Below are 18,815 nucleotides of genomic sequence, written 5' to 3' on the forward strand. Positions count from 1 at the left end.
CTCGTAACAACTGTCACGCTAACACTCTGCCGGAAGCGCCATTACATGTCATTCGATTTTTCGCGTACGGCTAATGCGCATCGTGGACAAACGTCACCGGAAACAACAACGACTCCCCAAACAAGTGCAAAAATGAGCGATTCTAGTTCCAGCACGTGGCTGCTTCCATAGCAACGCAGCTAACTAGTCGGTTAAATACAAGCTAGTTGTTGTCAACGTCCATCTCGCGTGCACAACGCGAGGAACCTAAGCGCCCATCCCCCACCCCGCGGCCACACGCGCTGCAGTTTCACTCTGCAAAATGAACACTTTTAAAGACTTATAAGCGCACTCTGGCTATCTAAATCGCAAACGGAGACTACACCCGTCACTTCGTGCATAGCTGTGTTCTGGGATGTGTTAAGGGGCTAACGAGAGGCTCGTCTTACTCGTGCCGATGCTTTCACTCTCACCAACCGCTAGCTTCTGGAGCTAAAGTACTGAACAAATGTGCCACAGCGCCGACGCAAATCCGCCAGAAGGGGTTTCCTCGACCTTTCCACTCCACAATGTTAGTCCTGTGCTCGAATAATATATATTTTCCTGTTGTCTGTACGAAATATAAAGGAATAAAAGAAACATTTAGCAGCTTATGGCCAGCCAAGCGCTTCAGAGGAAGCCGACGGCCTCGGACTAGCAGTAGGGCGGAGACTTTCCAGGCGAAAATGAGGTATCAGTCTCGCGGGGATTCCTTCCAATTAAAAAACTGAAGAAAAAAACACCCCTCAATTATATCTAAATTGTCAAACGTTATTAAACTAGTTTTAAATGTGAGATTACGATTATGAAAGCTTAGTGTTTTGCTTACATTCTTTTAATTGTTTGGGGGTATTTAATTATAATCGGCGACATGTGAGATTAGTATTACGAATTGTATTTTGAAAGCAACTATTCCAAAATAATGCATAACAAAAATGTGCTACGGTTCATAAAATGGGGTTAATGATAAACAACACAGTTGAACGCCCAACCCCCATCGCTGATACAGAACTGTATTTTGCCTGGCTGGGCACTGCCTGCGATTCCGCCACACCCACAATCTCCTCCGCTCTGTCGTTCAATAACAGACTGACATCATTGGTCTGCGTACCACACTGCTATTTTCAATCTACCTTAAGTATTGTAAAACCATCGCAGTAGTCTTGTGACTTACAGTCAGCCTGGGCCTTTTAGAACTGTTACCCATAAATTGCAGCACAATTCATTTTTTAGCTGCAGACACTCATAAACCAACTACCTGGTCATTATAATTAAAGACCAACATTGTACATATTCGTTTTTTTCTCTCTTCATAATGTATACAGTATGTCCGTTTTATATCTAAGAAAGAAAGAAAAGAGCTGTATTGCCAGTATGCACACACAAGGAATTTGAATTTGTTTTGGTGACAGAAGAAGGAAGCTTCTAGACACAAAGACAACAATACTACACAGATAGTGTAAAAAATAAAGACACACACATACAAACAAAAATGTAAACAAATGTGTATGCCCAGGGGCCTGTTTCAGAAAGGAGGTTAAGTGGAAACTCTGAGTATGTTAACCCTGAAATAAGGGAAACTCTGGGTTTTCTGTTTCAGAATGGGAGGTATGTCAAACCCGAGAAAGCAGGGTAAGCCAAGCCCGTTTCTGAAAGAGAGGTAACTTATACTCAGAGTCAGTTACCAGGGTTACTTACTCTGTGAACCTAACCTGGTCAGGAGCAGGTTTTCTTTGGTAAACCCAGAGTTTATTTCGTTCTCCTCCCCCTTTTTAAAGCACCAGCAGTGTTTAAATACTTTATTCATTCATTCAAACGCCACAAATGCTTTTCTTACTGAGTATTTTGGTTGTATTTCAAGTATAAATATATATAAAAAATAAATTTAATCTAAATCTAAAGTAAGCAAAGTTTACTTAAAACAAATTAATTATCTGCCACTTGACAAAAATACAAAGTAAGAAAAGCATTCTTTGCAGGAACATTCATTGCTCATATTTTCATCATGAGGACACTGTCAAAGAGACAAAAATGGCATGTCCTTTTATACAGGATCCTGACATTCACTTGATAATCCTCTAGAAGTAACCCTGATAATTAGAATTTCCTTTAGGATTTCCAGTGGTTGGACGCATTGATGACACTCATTTACCCATCATCACACTTTCTGAAAACGGATTATTGTATGGAATGGAAGGATGCTGCCAGATGGTAGTACGAGATATATGCCATAACCACCACCACAGCTGTTAAATACATTTATTTACATTTTTTATAGTCATCTTTATTTCCTACAAATACTTTATTCTTTTTCCTGTTGGGTATTAATTTTCTTCCTCCATCTCCTCTTCATCTGTCAGTGGTGCTGGAGTTTGGCTGGCCTGAGTAGAAGTAAACTGTTTAATGTCATTACCCTAATTAATAAATGTAACAGGTGGGATCAGAGAACATTTCATTATGTGAAAGAGCATAGACCCTTTCACATTTCTGGGTTTCTCAGAGCGGAAGTCGTCATAGGGTTAACTTTCATAGCGGTGAATGAAAGAATAAATTAAATATATATTTTTGTGTCTCCATTTGCTCAAATAGCAAAAGAAAAACTCCACAATAGTGATTTCACAACTTTCAAAAAGGGAAAAATTAAAGTGAGATTGATAACTGCAGTGAAAAGAGAGAAAGATGTTAATTTTAACTATCACTCCCATAGACGCTTTATTAGAAACACTCTCACAGCAGCGGTAGCTTGATTTTTGTAATTGGATGCAAAAGTAATATAATACAAAGTATTAATGTTATAAATGTACATAAAAAAAAAATACACAAAACGTTGCAGGATTTACGATATTGATGACTATTAAAACACGTCATCACAGTCTGTGAAAAGGGTCTATGTGGGAAAAGCTGCTCCACATTGGACACTGAATGATATTTATTTAATATGTCAAATGTTTGTAAAGTCATTAAACCAACACCCATGAACATTTTATGCTTAAAGCTTTATCTGATTGAATTATGTTTTTATTTTATTTTTTATTTTTAGCTGCTGCCACATTCTTTGTTTGCCTTTTGGATACCATGAAAATTAAACTTCATTAAAATAATTAAGAATTAAACTTGTGTATTGACCTGGAAGTATGCAAATGTCTTTTTGTTGGGTGCTGTTGCCATGGTGAATCGTAATTTCGGAGCTCCATTGATCGTGGCTTTTCATAGTTGGAATGCATGTGCTTAACTCAGAGTCAGTCTACTCAGAGTTGATTGAACTACCTCAATTCAGCTGTTCTGAAACCCAAAACTCAGAGTTTCCCATCTCAGAGTAAGTCAACTCAGAGTTCAGGTTTAAACTCAGAGTTGGTTGAACCTCCTTTCTGAAACAGGCCCCAGGTGTGCTATACAGCAGTGCAGAATATAATTTACAGTTAATGGAATAAACAGAGGTAAAAGAGGTATAGCTATTATTTTATTATATATTCATTATAAATCACCTTATTTTAACACAATTGTATATTTCTTTGTCTTGTTTTACTTGTATTATGTATAATGCTTTGGCAATATAAACACAATCTTCCCGATGAAATACATCAAATTGAAAATTATGCATGCACGCACACACGCACGTTGGGTTTTCATGTTTTATGAGGACATTCCATAGACATAATGATTTTAATACTGTACACACTATATATTCTATCTCCTTACACTAAACCTACCCATCACACAAAATGTTCTGCATTTATAGTATGATTTATAAACTCTTTTCCTCAAGGGGACCAAAAAATATCCCACTAGGACAAGGATTTCAGATATTGCCATTTTGTGGACAATTTGTCTTCATAATGCAAGGTTTACCTGAAACACACACACACACACACACACACACACACACACACACACACACACACACACATTTGTGGGGACTCTCCATAAACGTAATGGTTTTTATACACTGTAAAAAAAAATCAGGTCTCCAATTGAACATTTTCTAGTGACCGATCACATCAAAATTTTTCAGTTGGCCAAATAGAATTTCTGTGAATTGATGCAATTTTATTCACAGAAATTAAATTTGGCCAACTTAAAAATTTAGATGTGATCGGTCACTAGAAAATGTTCAATTGGAGACCTGATTTATTTTTACAGTGTACTGTACAAACGGTATATTCTATCCCTTTACACTAACCCTACCCCTAAACCTACCCATTACACAAAACTTTATTTTCCAAACAAACTCATTCTGTATGATTTATAAGCTTGTAAGCCTGTTTCCTCGTGGGGACCTCAATTTAGGTCGTCACGGTGACACAAGTCCCCACGAGTCAGAGTGCATTCAGTCTCCACCAGTACAGAAAAACATGAACACACACACCACACACAAGCACACTGAGAGCCCAGCCCCCTGTACATAGCTTTTTTCCCACTTCCTCTGAGAGATGATGACACAACTATGTAACATCTCAAACCATCTTTTCTTGCTGGAAAGATGTTAAAAGATAGGACTGAGGAGGACGAGGTTAGCATGAGATAAACCACCAGCACATGTGGTCTCCAAGTGAATTATTGCCTGACAGATCAAAATCTATACATCATTGTGTAGTGGTTGCTCTATAATTTGTTCTCATAGCTATGATGAGATTGAGCAGTGCCTATGAGCATTATGGAAGGACCACATTTCTGGACACAATTTTGTTTGGGTATAAAATTATTTATACAAGGTAGAAATGCAATAACCTGACAATGTGATATTGGACATATTTGCTATCACGACCCTGGAGAGAAGCATCTTAAATGCTGGATGTAACCAATGATTGAATTATTGGATTTTATACAGATAATAATTTTTACTGTGCAGTGCATTGATTTCTGGTTGAACATTGCAATCTGTTCTTCTTCTGTAATGCCAGACCTAAAAGTAAAGGTCAGTGCTTTGTGAGCTCATTAGCAGTATGCAAAGCACTCAGTTATTTGTTGTAATAAGTAAATATTACTCATTTTTGCTGCTGTTATTAGTACAACTATATGCTTCAAAAAAGACCACACACACACACAAAAAAAAAATCTTTTTTCTCAGATTGTCTTAATGTGCCAATAATTCTGTCTTTGATGATTGTCTCTTACATGAATATATGCCCTCAGCAATTGTGTCAGATGTTTGTAGAGTTTTTCAACGCTTCAATACCAGCTTTATACAAAGATTGGATACAAACAGACCAATAAAATGTTTCCTGTATCCTTGGCAACAGCACTGGTGCTGGCTGTAAATGAGGCAATCAAATTAATGCTGGAACATAAAGCAGTGAAAAAGGGAGTATAAACTGGAACACTCTGAGCCAGGCACGATTATCCATTTTACACCAAATTTAGCAGGGAGTGAAACATTATACATTTGGATGAGATTCTCAGTCTATCAAAACACATATGGACAGTTTCATTAGAATTGGAAGCAATGCATTTTGGTTGTCTTGCACAGTTGTCCCTAATTACTAAGACCTTTGTGATTCAGTTGGGGAACTGTTTTGGCCAGCAAAGAGTGAGCAGGAGGAATGCTTTTGGGGAAAATATTAATTAATTCATAACAAAATTATTTACATTTACATTTATGTATGCTTTTATCCAAAAAGTGACTAACAAGAGAGGAACAAAAACAATTAATTAAGGAAGCAACAATATTCATAAAATACAATGCCAAAAGTGTATTTGACGACTAGGAAGCAAGCCAGAGAGGACGGGAAGAAATACAGAGAAGAAAAGTTTGTGTGTGTGTGCATAAAGCCAAAAGTACTTCGGCCATCCACACACCATCCGCGTGCCGTAATTTTTGTCATCAGGAGGGCTCGTGGATGTCCACACATGCAGCCCAATTTTTGAGACAGTGCATGTACAACAGCGCTTGACAGACAGAAGAGTCACAACAATTGTACTGTGCATGTGTCGAACTTTGCCATCCGTGCTCTTCTGCGGTTGAGTATACTTTAAAAGCTGTGCAGAAATGACTACATGAGATGTGTCCATGCAGATAAAGTATACTTGGGTGTGAGTGGTTAAGTGCTTGTGCAAGAGGTGTGCCTTCAGTTGCTTCTTTAAAGATGTGATGGTTTCAGCAGGTCGGTAGCTCATTTTAGAAGAACAGAGAGGGGGAAAGGTTTGGAGAATGACTTTTTTTTTTTGCTTTACTGGGATGTTGCCCTGCATGCTAAATAAACAAACTCCAGCTGGTACAAAACGCAGCAGTTAGAGTTCTTGCAGGAATTATGACCATATTAGCCCGGTTCTGTCAACACTGCATTGGCTCCCTATTAACTTTGATGCACAACATGGGTCTAAAGTGACCCGGCTGAGTTTTTATTTTTGATATCTTTTTAAGAAATTAATTTAATCATTCAGTATTCCAGGTATTCTTCATTTAACTTGTTTATGATCATCACAAATCCTTATTTTAATTTTTTCTTTCTTACTTTTTGAATAAAAAATATTTTTTGTATCGCAACCCTTCTAATGCACAACATGGGTCTAAAATGACCCGTATTCATGACCCTATGTTATTTCAGTCATGGCTGAGTGTTTCTTTGCTGAATCTTTAAAATATATGTATTTTATAATTTGTTATTCCAGATATTCATTAAATATCTTGTTTTTGATTTCCACAAATCATTATGTTTATATTTCCTTTCTTACGTTATAAACAAACACAGTTTTTGTATTTCTACATCAATTTTACATACATGGGTCTAAAATGACCCGCATCCTATGTTATTTCAATCATGGCTGAGTTGAATGAGACTTGAAACTTGAATGAGCTCCTGCAACTGTAAGGCACAGACATTTCAAAATAAGAGTCAATGTGTATTTTGAGCTTGTTTGTAATTAAAAGTCACACATTATATATTCGTTTTTGGTTACACAATAAACTGTATTTAATTGAATTCCCATTTAATTCATAGCCAGGAGGAAAGACCAGTATTTGACACATATTCAATAAGTATCAGGATTATAATAGTTAACTAAAACCATTTAAAAAAATCTTCATTACTTGAAATTAAATAAATGTTAACTAAAACAAAAAAACTTATTTGAAGCTTTAGATTAACCTGATATGGCCTACTAACTAAAACAGAAATACAAAGTTATAAAAACTATATAGATGTTTTTAAAAAACAAACTAAAAAGTGAATTGAGCTCTATTTCGTGTATTTTTAATGTCAAAAACAAAATGATGTCAAAATGTCAGTTCAAGTGACAGTCAGTTATTTAATGCTTAGATGCTTAATGTATTACAATTTAACTAAACTCATTAGATTTTAGGAGACTAAATCTACTGTAGATTTAGTCGACTAAAATCTTATGATATTTAACTGACAAACGTGTATTTGTGAGGCACGTAAGCACTGAGATGGCAATCTGAGTTGCCGCTGTACCAGTGTGATTTTATTTTGTCAGTTTTCTTTTCTTTTATTTGATCACATTCACCACAATTCAATTCAATACAGTTGCATTACACCACAGTTCAATTTCAGTGTTATTGGTTTTCAGTGATATGTGAATGCTATGTGAGACAAAGTGGCAAATAGAATATTTCAAGTGTTAAATGTGTTGGTCTAAATAACTGCTAAAATGATTAATTTAACAAAATGTTGTCTTTATTCTTTTGTTTTTTCATGCTTGCATAGATGGGTAATTTTTGACCCATATTTGTAAACTTGATGTAGAAACACAAAACCTAGGAAAAATTAAAATAATATTTTTTGGTAATTGAAAACAAGATATTTTGAACATTTATGGATCATGGAATTTATAGATCATGGAATATTAAATTCTTAAATAAATTGATTTCAAAAGATAAAAAAACTAAAAGTCCAGCCATGCATGAAATAACAGGAAAGGAATACGGGTCTTTTTAGACCCATGTTGTGCATTAGAAGGGGTTTGCATAGCTTGTGCATCAAATGGTTAAACATTGTATACATTTTAAAATCTAGCTAAATTACTTACAAATCATTAAATGGTTTAGCTCCCCAGTACTTGAGCGAGCTCTTAACACATTACACTCTAAAAAAAAAGGCTCGTAATCATAGGGGAACCTTTTTTAGTGCTATATAGCACCAATTTTGGTGCTTCAGTGGTTCTTCAGCGGTTCTTCAGAGGTGCTATATAGCACCTTAGTCAAAGAACCGGTGAAGAACCTCTGAAGAACCGCTGAAGAACCTCTGAAGAACCGCTGAAGAACCACTGAAGCACCAAAATTGGTGCTATATAGCACTAAAAAAGGTTCCCCTATGATTACGAGCCAAGAACCATTTTTGGTGCAATATAGAACCTTTTTTTTTTTAGAGTGTATAGTCCTTCAGGTCTATTGCAATCTCAAAATTCTGGCCAGTTGATAACACCTAAAAAATGAACAGTAGTCAGTAGATCCATTTCCCATTTAGCACCTAAACTTTGGAACGTTTTGACACCATTGTATGAGAAATGAACTGAGCGATGACATCACTGTTTCCTCCAGAGCGGCTGTATTCATAAATGAACTAAATTAATAACTTTTTTTTTCAACAGAAATGAATCATCACTAAACTTTACAGCCAAAACAAACTTTGGTTTCCTTATTTTCCTCTTATCACTGTGAAGCTGCTTTGAAACAATCTGTATTGTAAAAAATACTTTATATATAAATAAAGGTGACTTGACTTTTTGCCTCATTGTGGAGGAACGACAAGGCATCACTCATACAGTGACCTTATAGCTGGTGGGAGGGAGCGTACATTTGTAGGAGTGTATTGAGGTTGATAGGTGCCGTTCCAGTGGCAATTCTGAAAGCCAGTGTCAAAACTTTACATTTGATTCTGGCTGCAACTGGGAGTCAGTGGAGTGAGATCAGGAGGGGTGTGACATTTTCTTTGGTTGATTGAAGACCAGACATGCTGCTGCATTCGGTATCATCTGCAGAGGCTTAGTTGTTCTGGCTAGAAGGCCTTCTTGAAATGACAAGAGCTTGGACAAGAATTTGCGCCACATACAAACCATGAACGGTTTGATTTTCCTGATGTTGTAAAGCGGGAACCTGCATGACTGGGTCGTTGTTGAAATACTGGTGGAAAAGCTCAGTTGGTCATTAAACACAACCCCCATGTTCCCTGCTGTCCTGGGTGCCATTGGTGTTGTAGACCCCAGTTGAACAGGGATATTCATGGTCAACTGACAGATTTGAATTTCCAAGGAACTCCGTCTTTTGAAGTCTGTCAATGACGCTCCTCCATTCAAACAGAGATGTCTGAAAGGCAGCCGAGATACGAGCGGAGAAAGTGGGATCATCAGGTTGAATTGACAGATAGAGCTGTGTATAATCTGCCTTCAATGGTAGGAGAAGCCATATGCCTTTATGATCATTCTCAGTGAAGTTGTGTAAATGGAGAAAAGAAGAAAATCGAGAACTGAACCTTGAGGCACCCTGGTGATTAGCTGGTGTGACTCAGGCATCCCTCCTATCCATTAAAACCTTGAAAGATCTGCTTGTGAGGTAAGATCAAAGACACCAAAGTACTGTGCATGTGATGTCCAAGTCAGAAAGGCTGGATTTGCAATGTCAAAGACAGCAGACAGGTCTAGAATCAGGAAAGATGATTTGGAGTTTGCTCTTGCCAGCCATAGAGTTTCAGCAAAGGTCAGCAGGGGCAGGGCGGTCTCTGGAGTTTCCACTGACAGCCAGACTAGTTGTCGTTGAGTTGGTTGTTCAATTCTATTCAATTCAATTCTCTTTTATTGTCACATGCCATACACACAAGTGTACTGGCAGTGAATTTCTTAGGTGCAAGTCTCTTGCATGGCAGTATAAACAATTAACAATATACATAAATAACAATACACACACACATTTAATAAAGTGCAGTGGAAGGGCAAGTGAAGTATGCTATGATGTATTGCTACAGTTCAGCAGTCCAATGGCCTGTGCGAAAAAACTGTCTCGTAGTCTACTGGTAAGAGTCCTAATCCTACAGTACCGTCTGCCAGACGGTAGCAGTGAAAGCAGATCATGGCTCGGGTGGCTGGAGTCTCTTAAGATATTCTGTGCTTTCCTCACACATCGCTGGTTATAAATATCCTCTTTCAAGAGTTTTTGACAGAAAAGGAAGAAGAGAGACTTTCAACTGCTGTTGGATTGAGTTTTGGCTTTTTGATCGGGGGGGGTTACCGAAGCCTTCTTAAATGCGGTGCATGGGAAATTTGCTGGTAATGATTAATGTGTTGATGATGTGAGTCAGAGCGGGTTTCAGTGTTGGTGAGATCTCCTGTCGAAGGTGGGAGGGGATTGGGTCTGAGGGACAGGTAGTAGGACGGCTGGCACAGAGAACTTTGGAGACCTCGTTCTTGGTGAGGGGAGAGAAGGAAGTTTGGACCCTTACGAAATAAAAATATATTGCAGTATATTGGAAAATATCATGTAATACATTAGGCAATATATTCCCATATATGGGATTTAATATTTATATTTTCCAATATATTGCAATATATTGAAAGCGGCAATCATTTGTATATTTTGCAATATACTGCAATATATTACATGAATATATAATATTGTATATATGTACCATCAATATATTAACAATATATTATGTTTCAAGTAATATAATTGGTAAACATATTTTCCTTTCGTAAGGGGAATGTGTGTGGATTGGAGGTTGGTTGTGGGTAAGTGGTGCAGACTCAGAGATCGGGTTGCCACCTTATCAGTGGAATAGCTGGCAAAGTCATCAGCAGTCAGAGAAGAGGTGGGAGGAATTGGAGGGGGGACAGTGGAGGGAAGATTGTTGTGAATAGTTTCCAGGTGTCTGAGGTGTTGCTGATTTTGTTTTGGCAGGAAAAATACCTTGGCAAAAGAAACACTAGAGGAGAAATAAAATAGGGGAAATGGTACTTGCTCAGGTTAGCTATGAAAAATTCAGATAGGAAGCTCTAGCATTTTAAGTGTTAAAATCCAAGCACGTCTGTGTCAGGCCCATGTGCCATTATGCTGCATCGCATAAACCCCAGATTTAATGCACCACCAAGCTGTGAAACTGCTCAATCCATCTAAATGTGACTTCAGGTTTGATCATGGAAAGGTCATCGGTCTTAGCAGCGAAGTCTGAGTCTGGCATTACAATAGCTAGTAGATGGATGGTATCCAGAGCTGTGTGTTCCCAAGATTACAGTGTTGTGAAACGTGGCATATGCACCATTAACCTGAAATATTATTTCTGAGTAATGAATGGTATGAGATGACACACTTAAATAGCGATACCTTCATAACTTGCAGCGCTCCAGAAATACACTGTATATACAGATTGCATACCCAGCATGTCTCTATATATAAAAACAAAAGTCTGTAATTGCTGCAGCTGGAGGCATTTAGTGCTAGGCCAACAACAACAAATTATACTGGGGTCAGATTGGTCAGACCCTCCAGAGGGTCAGATTGGACTCAAAACTATTTTTCAGCACATTAGAACCAGTTTTGTCAGTTCTTCGAATAATGTATTGACCTAGGAATTAAATTTAAGTTTAAGACAATAATGATAATGAGGGTGAGTTGGAAAAAAGCTCCACCCAAATATAGAAGCATCACACAGAGGTAACACACTTTTTAGTCACAGGTACAAACTCCAACAGAGACACCCAGTGGTACAAACGGGCATCATGCCTATTTAACCACTCTCTCTCTCTCTCTCTCTCTCTCTCTCTCTCTCTCTCCTCTCTCTCTCATCTCTCTCTCTCTCTCTCTCTCTCTCTCTCTCTCTCATCTCTCTCTCTCTCTCTCTCTCTCTCTCTCTCTCTCTCTCTCTCTCTCTCTCTCTCTCTCTCTCTCTCTCTCTCTCTCTCTCTCTCTCTCTCTCTCTCTCTCTCTGACTCATAAATTGAAACTACCATTTCCAAGAATATATATTCTATACTTGATAATACAGTATTTCTCAATTGCTAAAACACATTTCTTGAAACCTTCACCCATATTCTAAAAACTTTAAACACAAAACCCAGTCTTTAAACTACATTCACAAAACCCCTGACTCTTCTGGCAAAATTAAGCCTCAAAACCGTTTGATCTGTGCTCAAAATCAACAATACTTTCAAAACATAAAAACAGCCAGTCAATATATAAACACTCATCAGCATTCATTAGACACTACATCAAAAAATTGAGACACAGCGTCCAGGGCATGTAGTTACAGAGAAAAAATGTTTATTGCATATAGAAAGTAATTTTGCCATAAATAAAAGTAAATAATTCACAACTCAGTACAGCAAATATATTGCATACTGTAAGTACTGCAAGTAATACAGTATTGAATTTCTGTATTTTCAGCATAAAAATAAAGTAAGGCCAAAGAACAAAGACAACTCTAAATGAAAAGCGTATTTCACAAAATATTGTGCAATTGCAAAATCAAAGTCAATGAGAGCCTCTTGCTGTTGGGAGAACAAAGGAGTCCTTCCTCCCTCATTTGGTAGTCTTGCAATTCTACAAAAGGGAAAATGCTCTTACAACTGTATACATACAGAAACAATAGTGATGGACATCACATTCATATGTAAAATGCATTGTAAATCTTTTTTTCTTTTTCCCCCACTCCCCTTTCTATTGACAAACTGATGTACTATATCAAATGTATACAGTAAACTTTCAGTCGCACAAATTAGAAAAACAATACATTTACCTGTTCTCTTCTCTGAATGTCCTGATTATGGTGGCCATAGAGAATCTGGACAAATTGGGTTGGAATCTTTGTCCTGCTTCCCTCATTGTCATCCCATGAACAAGAACATGGTCTATCACAGTTGCCTGAATTTGCCTGAAATTACTATTCTTGGTCTTGCTCTTCATTGTCCTTGTACTCTTCCTCCTCTTCCTCCTCTCCCTCTCACATTGTTTCCATCCATTGTGGTATCAACACTCAACGTACCTGGGCCACCTGTGTACTCTGAACTGGCTTATATTCTAGACAACTGATTTGATCACATCATTAGAAACAAGTGCGAACAATTTTGAGTTGTTGTGTGTAAACGATGACAACTGTGTTGAAGTTGTGTTTAACTTTTGCCACATGTATGTACCATTTTGCAACACAGTGCAAAATGTGTTTTAGTGAGTAAGAATGTGTTTAGAGTTTTGCAAAAAGAGTGGATGAGATTTGCAAACAGTGTCTTAACTACCTGAACTTGTTTAAGGTTTTGCCTACAGAGTGACTTATTTGACAAATGGGTCAATGCCACTGAGCATTGGGTTCAGAGAATGGGGTTTAGTGTTTTAGCGATCGTGAAATACTGTTATATAATCCACGATTTAAAATAATAAATACATTTTATTCTACAATGATGCATTCAATTGATCAAAGTGATTTCTATTTCAAATAAATTATTTTAAGAAAAAAAAACTAAAAACATTTATATTATAAAAAGAATACCAAAAAATGATGTACCATGGTTTCCACAAAATCTATATATAATATAGAATATCATACCGATTTCTGATGATGCTGAAAATTCAACTTTGCATCACAGCAATAAATTACATGAAAAATATATTAGAAAACGTCTCGGTTACGGATGTAACCCTCGTTCCCTGAGGAGGGAACGGAGACGTAACGTTAGTGACTAACGAATGGGGGTTTCGCTTAGAAGCCTATCAACTTCGAGTTTTGAGAAAACGCCCAATGGCGTGCCAATGCCATGGGGCATGTGGAATTTGCATACGTAGCTCCGCCTCACTGCGTGAGTATATAAGGAAGTACGAGGCAATATCGCATTATGTTACCTGCTTGAGGAGCCAAGACTGAACTCCTGCGTTCCAGGTAGCACAGCTCGAAGTGGCAAGGGGACGTTACGTCTCCGTTCCCTCCTCAGGGAACGAGGGTTACATCCGTAACCGAGACGTTCCCTTTCGTTCAGTCACTACGACGTAACGTTAGTGACTAACGAATGGGGGTCCCAATATAATCCCGCCACTCAGCTGTCTTCCAGTGCCCTGCGTAAGTGTGAGTACCCTGTCGTAAGACTAGTACGGACGAAGGACTCCCACTTAACACAGGAATACCAAGGTACACTGGGAAGCATATCCCAGTGAGGGAATGCCAAAGATGCCTACCCGTGGGGAGGACTTAAGAGACACATATGACCCGGAGAGGGTTGCATATGGAAGATCTCTAGGGTACCAGCCGAAGGTGGATTTTTAACCCTAGGGGTGGCGGGGACACGCCAAGGGAAGAAACCCGCTCACTGCGGAGACTTACGGTGAAATACACATGTGGGGGTCGCCGGAGGGAACCATGCACATGGGGCACCTGGCCGGACATGAGGGTCTGGGCTCGAAAGGGCAGACAGAACTGATGTCGGCGTCGACAGTGCTGGAGGAGCTCAGGGCTCTCGGGAGCTCACCTGAGGAAAATATCGCACGTATCCAGTCCGTGGAGTGGAGTGGCGAGCAAGCGAAGACACCTGAGCCTGGCCCATCACCGGCCCCTCGGGGGGGGCGAGTACATAGTCGGACACTGGCTCCACTCGGAGATTGTAGAATCTGGCGAATGTGTTGGGTGTCGCCCAGCCTGCAGCTCTGCAGATGTCTGCTAGCGAGGCGCCATGCGCTAGAGCCCAAGAGGAGGCCACACTCCGGGTGGAGTGTGCCCTCACACCAAGGGGACATGGTCGGCCTTGCTGCTGGTAAGCCAAAGCAATGGTGTCCACTAACCAGTGAGACAGCCTTTGCTTTGAGAGAGCACTTCCCTTCCGCTCTCCACCATAACAGACAAAGAGCTGGTCTGAGGTCCTGAAACACTGCGTCATGTCTACGTAGGCGCGAAGGGCGCGTACTGGACAGAGCAATGCCAAGGCTGGGTCTGCCTCCTCCAAAGGCAGCGCTTGCAGGTTCACCACCTGGTCCTTAAACGGAGTGGTGGGAACCTTGGGCACATATCCAAGCCGGGGTCTCAGGATCACGTGAGAGTTAGCCGGCCCGAATTCCAGGCACGCTTCGTCAACCGAAAATGCCTGCAGGTCCCCGACCCTCTTGACTGAGGCCAATGCGGTCAGCAGAGCCGTCTTCATAGACAGAAACTTAATATCAACCGACCGCAAAGGCTCAAAGGGAGGTCTCTGCAGAGCAGTTAACACTACTGCGAGGTCCCAAGAGGGTACGAGAGGAGAGCGAGGAGGATTCAGTCTCCTAGCTCCCCTCAGGAACCTGATGACCAGGTCGTGCTGACTTACCTTTTTGTTCTCCAAGAGATCGTGGTGGGCAGATATTGCGGCCACATATACCTTGAGGGTGGAGGGAGACAGCCTTCGCTCCAGCCCCTCTTGGAGAAACTCAAGCACGGACCCGATCGGGCATTTCCAGGGGTCTTCTTGGCGGGAAGAGCACCAGGTGACGAAGAGGTTCCACTTCAACGCATAGGCATGCCGAGTGGACTCTGCCCTAGCGGAAGTGATGGTGGCGACCACCGTAGGTGGTAGGCCACTCAAACCTGCCGGGTCCCGTCTAGGAGCCACACGTGGAGGCTCCAAAGGTCGGGACGCGGGTGCCAATGAGTGCCCCGTCTCTGAGTAAGGAGGTCCGGTCTCAGAGGAATAGGCCAGGGAGGGGCTGTCGCAAGGAGAATGAGTTCGGGGAACCAGGTCCGGCCGTGCCAGTACGGGGCGACCAAAAGGACCTGCTCCTTGTCCTCCCTGATCTTGCACAGAAGCTGTGCGAGTAGGCTCACTGGGGGGAATGCATATTTGCGTAGGCCCCGCGGCCAGCTGTGCGCCAGTGCATCCGTGCCGAGCGTGCCCTCGGTCAGGGAATAATACAGGCTGCAGTGGGAAGAGTCGTGGGAGGCAAACAGGTCTACCTGTGCGTCGCCGAACTGTTCCCAAATCAGCTGAACCGTCCGGGGATGGAGTCCCCATTCTCCCGGGAGAGGCTGAAACCGCGAGAGCTCGTCGGCTGCGTGGTTCAGGACTCCCGGAATATGGACAGCACGAAGGGACCTCAGGCGCTTCTGACTCCATAGGATGAGATGGCGGGCGAGTTGAGACATGCGGCGGGAGCGTAGACCGCCCTGGTGGTTGATGTACGCTACTACGGCCGTGTTGTCTGTCCGGACAAGCACATGTTGGCCCTTCAGCAACGCTCGGAAGCGGTGCAGGGCGAACCGTACTGCCAGCAACTCGAGGCAATTGACATGCAGGAGGCGCTGGGGTCCTGTCCAGGAGCCCGCGGCTGCTTGTCCATTGCACATGGCACCCCAGCCCGTGGCAGAGGCATCCGTCGATACGACAACATGCCTGGAAACTCGTTCTAAGGGCACACCGGCCCGTAGAAAGCTGAGGTTCGACCACGGGGTGAGTGTCTGTAAGCAGGCCCGAGTCACTTGGACCCGGAGCGTGCCAGACTGCCATGCCCATCTCGGGACTCGATCGCGAAGCCAGTGCTGAATCGGTCTCATATGAAGCAATCCGAGCGGCGTTACCGCGGCTGCAGATGCCATATGCCCCAGGAGCCTCTGAAATAGTTTCAGTGGAACCGCATTCTTGCTCTCGATTTGTCGGAGGCAAGTCAGCAGAGACTGCGCGCGCTCGCTCGAAAGCTGCGCGTACATGGCGACCGAGTCGATCTCCATACCGAGAAAAGAGATCCTCTGCACGGGGCAAAGTTTGCTCTTCTCCCGGTTGACCCGAAGGCCCAGACGGGTTAAGTGGTGGAGAACCAGATCTCTGTGTCCGCAAACCTGCTCTCGAGAGTGGCCTAGTATGAGCCAGTCGTCGAGGTAGTTCAGGATGCGGACCCCGTGCTGCCAAAGGGGCGCAAGGGCTGCCTCGGCGATCTTCGTGAAGACGCGAGGGGACAGAGATAACCCGAATGGGAGAACTGCGTACTGGTATGCCCGCCCCTCGAAAGCAAACCGTAGGAACGGTCTGTGTCGAGGAAGGATGGAGACATGGAAGTAGGCGTCCTTCAGGTCGATCGCTGCAAACCAATCGTACGGACGAACGCATTCGAAAAGGCGTTTCGCAGTCAACATCTTGAACGGAAGCCGGTGAAGGGATCGGTTCAAGATGCGAAGGTCCAGGATTGGCCGTAACCCACCGGTTTTCTTGGGTACAATGAAGTAGGGGCTGTAGAACCCCGACCTCATTTCGGCTGGAGGGACAGGCTCGATCGCACCCTTCGCCAGTAGAGTGGCAATCTCCGCACGCATGACGGGGGCATGGGCCCCGGTCATGGTATAGCGGACTCCCCTGTAACGGGGAGGAGCCTGCGCGAACTGAATCGCGTAGCCGAGCCTGATGGTCCGGGCAACCCAGCGGGACAGCCCCGGAAGCTGAAGCCAGGCTTCCAGAGACTGCACCAACGGGGTCATACGGACGAGAGACGTACCCTGGGTGGGGCAGCGAGGCAGCGTTACCGGCGCGGACAGGGGAGGCTGTTGGGCGTCCCCGGGTCGGAGCACGGTTAACGGCTGCGCCCTGACAGAGGAGACCAGGGAAGGACTCGCGTTCCACTGGGGTCTGCTCTGCCAGGGGGCTGGCGATAGAGAGGGACGAGAGTGGCGAGACCCGAGGGTGGCGCGCACTGCCGTCACCGATCTCTGGGGGCTCAGGGATGGGGTTGTCAGTTCTTTCTTTAACCACATTAGGGTGCTGCTGACCCGGGGGCCAGCAGCTGAACAAAAGATTCTCCCCCGGCCCTCCACCGGGGGAAGGAGCGGCCCTGCCGCCGTCTCCTGGAAAGAACTGCCCATCCCTGAGCCGTCCGCATCAGGAGCGCCGCTTAGCCTGGCGTTTCTTCACGGGCTGCGGGGCTGGAGCGGACTGGGACGCCTTCCTGCGGCTGCCTCTGCGCGGCCCGGGTGGAGGCTGCTGCTTGGGTGGCGCAGAGGCGGAGGAAGCCGCGGGAGGGCGTCCTCGGCGGCGAGCAGGCTGAGGCACCTGCGCGGGCGGTGGGGTGGAGGCAGCAGCTGACCGCCGGGGCAGGATGTATTTTATTGCCTCAGTCTGCTTCTGAGCGGCCGAGAACTGTTGGGCGAAGCTCTCGACCGCTCCGCCGAATAGCCCATCCTGCGATATGGGGGCGTTGAGGAAACGTGTTCGCTCAGCGTCGCGCATATCAGACAGGTTGAGCCATAGGTGTCTCTCCTGGACCACATTTGTGGACATCACCTGACCCAGGGAGCGTGCGGTCACCTTCGTCGCCCGGAGAGCGAGGTCGGTGGCGGCACGCAACTCATTGCTGAGTCCTGGATCAGCCCCTCTCTCGTGCATATCACACAGCAACTTGGCTTGGTAAGCCTGAAGAGTTGCCATGGTATGCAAAGAAGCGGCGGCCTGCCCCGCAGCTCTATAGGACTTCGCCACCAGGGATGACGAAAACCTACAGGCTTTGGAGGGGTGCTTTGGGTCACCACGCCAGGACGAAGCGCTCTGAGGACACAGTTGCATCGCAACAGAATGTTCGACTGGGGGGACCCCAGTGTACCCATGAGACGCGGCTCCATCAAGAGAGGTGAAGGCGGAAGAGGCCGCCAAACGTTCACGGGAAGACAACGGGGCCTTCCAGGAACGCGCAACCTCTTCATGCACCTCGGGGAAGAAAGGTATTGGAGGAGCGGCCGGACGGGTGTCCGAACGCGCTGCCCCCAAAAACCAATCATCCAACCGCGAACGCTCGGGCTGAGGCGGAGGGTTCCACTCCAGTCCAAGCGCTGCGGCGGCCCGAGATAGCATGGCTGTCAACTCTGGGTCCGACTCGGGCAATGCTGGCGCACCCGAAGGTGGCAGCACAGCCGAATCATCATCCT

At 43.5% G+C, this 18,815-nt stretch overlaps 1 protein-coding gene across 1 annotated transcript in view; it reads right to left on the minus strand.

Moving 5' to 3' along the window:
- tbl1xr1b (TBL1X/Y related 1b) overlaps positions 1-688 on the minus strand; it is a 39,110-nt gene extending 38,422 nt beyond the window's left edge. The window contains exon 1 of the mRNA XM_079818405.1: positions 429-688. The gene's annotated coding sequence lies outside the window, so the exon portion shown is untranslated. The remainder of the gene's footprint in view (positions 1-428) is intronic.
- Between the last annotated feature and the right edge of the window lie 18,127 nt (positions 689-18,815).

This window comes from Gobio gobio, assembly GCF_949357685.1.
Source record: "Gobio gobio genome assembly, chromosome: 6".
Taxonomy (NCBI): domain Eukaryota; kingdom Metazoa; phylum Chordata; class Actinopteri; order Cypriniformes; family Gobionidae; genus Gobio; species Gobio gobio.